Raw genomic sequence first — 3082 nt, 5'->3', positions numbered from 1 at the left:
CAGGGCACGGGCCTGGCAGCTGGCAATCAAGAGGGAGAAGAGACCTGTCCTGCAGGGCCGGAGTCGGTGTGGGGCGGGCGGCAGCATCGCGCGGGGCTCTTCTGAGCCCAGGTGTAGAGGCCAGCGGTCTGCCTCTCCCTGGAGTGTGGCCCTGGGTGAGCCCCTTGACTTTTCTGAGCTCCCCTTGATGCAACTGTCAAATTAATTCATTTGGAAACCCCTTGTGGATGCCTGCTAGCGCAGGGCTCTGAGCTGATTGCCATAGGGAACCCTGGCGGTCAGGACCCCCTCCTCCCTGGGAGTTTATGGGCAGGGTGGAGGCAGGACATCACAGGAGAGGGGAAGAGGAACAGGCTTTGAAGATAGTCTGGGGGAGGGACTTTAGCTGAGGGGTGGGCTCAGGCTTTCCTGAGGCTAGTGTAACAAGTGAGCACCATCTGTGAGAACACAGAAATGTACTCTCATTGTCTGGAATCCAAAATCAAGGTGTCTGCAGGGCCCCACCCTCTCAAAGGCTCCGAGGGGGGCCCTTCCTTTCTTCTTCCAGCTTCTGGTGGCCTCCAGCAATCCTTAGTCTTTATTTTTATATTTTTGGCAGCACCGCATGGCTTGTGGGATCTTAGCTTGCGGACCTGGGATGGAACCCCCGGCCCTCAGCAGAGAAAGCACCGAGTCTCAACCCCTGGACCGCCAGGGAGTTCCCCCTTTAGTGTCTCTTGGCTTATGTCTGTGTATCTGCATTTTCTTTCCCCATGAGCACGGCAGTCATCCGAGCAGGGCCCACCCTAATGCAGATGACTTCCTCTGGGCATCATGATGTCTGCTAAGACCAAATAAGGTCACATCCCGAGATTCCAGGTGGACTTGAATTTGGGAGGGGGGGGGCACTATTCAACCCACTATGCTGAGGAGGGGCCGTTAAAGCTGAGACCTAAAGAGGTGTGCGTGGTCAGGGTGGGGGTGGGGGTGGAGGGGAGGCGGGGGCGTGGGGTCCTTCCAGGCAGAGGGAACAGCGTGTGCAAAAGCATTGTGGTGGGAGGGTGGCTGGAGCCGGTGTGACTGGGGCAGGGTGAAAGTGAAAGTGAAGTCTCTTAGTCATTCGTGACTCTCTGCGACCCCTCGGACTGTAGCCCACCAGGCTCCTCTGTCCATGGGATTCTCCAGGCAAGAATACTGGAGTGGGTTGCCATTTAAGGCAAGGGCAATAGTGAGAGCCGAGGCCAGAGAGATGGGGGCTGCAGCACAGAGCCGCCGGAAGGGGATGAAGTTCATCCGAAGTGCCTCCGAGTTTACATGGTACATAACATGGTTAGATTCCCTTTTTGGGAAAAGGTCATTCTAGTTGATATACAATATTGTGTTAATTTCTGTTGTACGGCAAAGGGACTCAGTTATATATACACACACTTTTTTGGTTTTTTTTTAATATTCTTTTCCATTTTTGGTTTATCACAGGATGTTGAATATGTGCTTAGTCGTGTCTGACTCTTGGTGACCCCATGGACTGTAGCCCACCAGGCTCCTCTGTCCATGGAATTTTCCAGGCAAGAATACTGGAGTGGGTTGCCATTTCTTACTCTAGGGGAATCTCCCCAATACAGGGATCGAACCCGCATCTCTTTTGTCTCCTGCACTGGCAGGTGGATTCTTCACCACTGCGCCACCTGGGAGGCCCATTGAACATAGTCCCCTGTAAGGAAAGAAAAAAAAGGTCATTCTAACTATAGACTGGGCAGTGACAAGGCAGTGGCCAACAGTGTACATATTTTTTTTTTCTTCAAGGTTTCTTGATGTGGACCATTTTTAAAGTCCTTATTGGGATTTGTTACAGCATTGCTTCTGTCGTCTGTTTTGTGTTTTTGGCCCTGAGGCATGTGGGATCTTAGTATCCCTGCCAGGGATCGAACCTGCTCCCCCTGCACTAGAAGGCAAAATCCTAATCATGGGACCCCCAGGGGCGTCCCTAAAGTATGTGCTTTAAGGTTTACCCCCAAGCACATTTACTTCTGACAAGTGCGTTAATCCTCAGAGCCCTGGAAGGGAGGGCGGGCCGTACTATTATACTTTGAGGAAATGAAGGCCCAGAGAGGTTAAGCAGTTTCCCCAGGATCACACAGCTAGGAAGAAGAGTACTCAGGACAATCACCAATGTCTTCTGTCCTGCGAATGCTCAATGCCCTTGGAGGTGAAAGTCCTTGGACCTTGAAGGTCCACTTTCGAAGACAGCTGGGATTCTGGGGCAGGATCATGCCCTGATTTTATCGTCATTTCTGCCTGTGCCGTGTCACTTGCCTAGCCCAGGGAAGCTTTAGCTACGCAGTGGGGATAAGGTAGCCTCAGCAACTTAGTGTGGAGTTAATTCCCTTATATCTGTGAGCTGCTCAGATCCTCCCCTTCAGAGCAGAGCTCCAGAGGAGGAAAAAGCAGGCCAAGGGCAGTATGTTGGGAGGTCTGCGATAAAATCTTGGGCCGAAGCCCAAAGGAAACGGCCGCATAGTTAAGACTGTTTCAGAACCTTTGGGCTGGTGTTTCTGTGACATTTGGGGCATCTTTTCACATGGAAAAAGACCTCTCTTCTTCTTGAGAAGTAAAAAATAACGTTTATCTATTCAGATGAAACATTCCAAAGTGTGAACATACTCATTCAACCCGCCCGGGGATTGAAAACATAAATTAAGTGCCGTCTCCCAGGTGCAGAGGACGCTAATATCCTCCTGAGAGACAGGCTTATTTGCTGGATCCGAGACTCCCAGTGTGGCCCAAGGTCGTCATTTCCTGCTCGGTAGGTCTCCTGTCTCTTTAGTCTTCTCTTTGTCTCGAAGCTGAGAGAGAGAGAGAAGGATGGTGAGGGAAAGTGAGCGGGAGGGTTATGCTGGAATGCCCTCCCCTCTTCTTGCTTTTATTTTTAAAATTATTATTTTTTGGCCACATTGGTGGGATCTTAGTTCTCTGACCTGGGAGGGAACCTGTGCCCCCTGCAGTGGAAGCCCTGGAGTCCTAACCACTGGACCACCAGGGAGGTCCCTGGAATGCGCCCCCCCCACCCCCACCACACACACACTCTGGTGAGGGTTTGTCTCCG

Source organism: Cervus canadensis, chromosome 1 (assembly GCF_019320065.1).
Source record: "Cervus canadensis isolate Bull #8, Minnesota chromosome 1, ASM1932006v1, whole genome shotgun sequence".
NCBI lineage: Eukaryota > Metazoa > Chordata > Mammalia > Artiodactyla > Cervidae > Cervus > Cervus canadensis.
The sequence above is the reverse complement of the archived record's forward strand: the minus strand, read 5'-3'. Positions refer to the sequence as shown.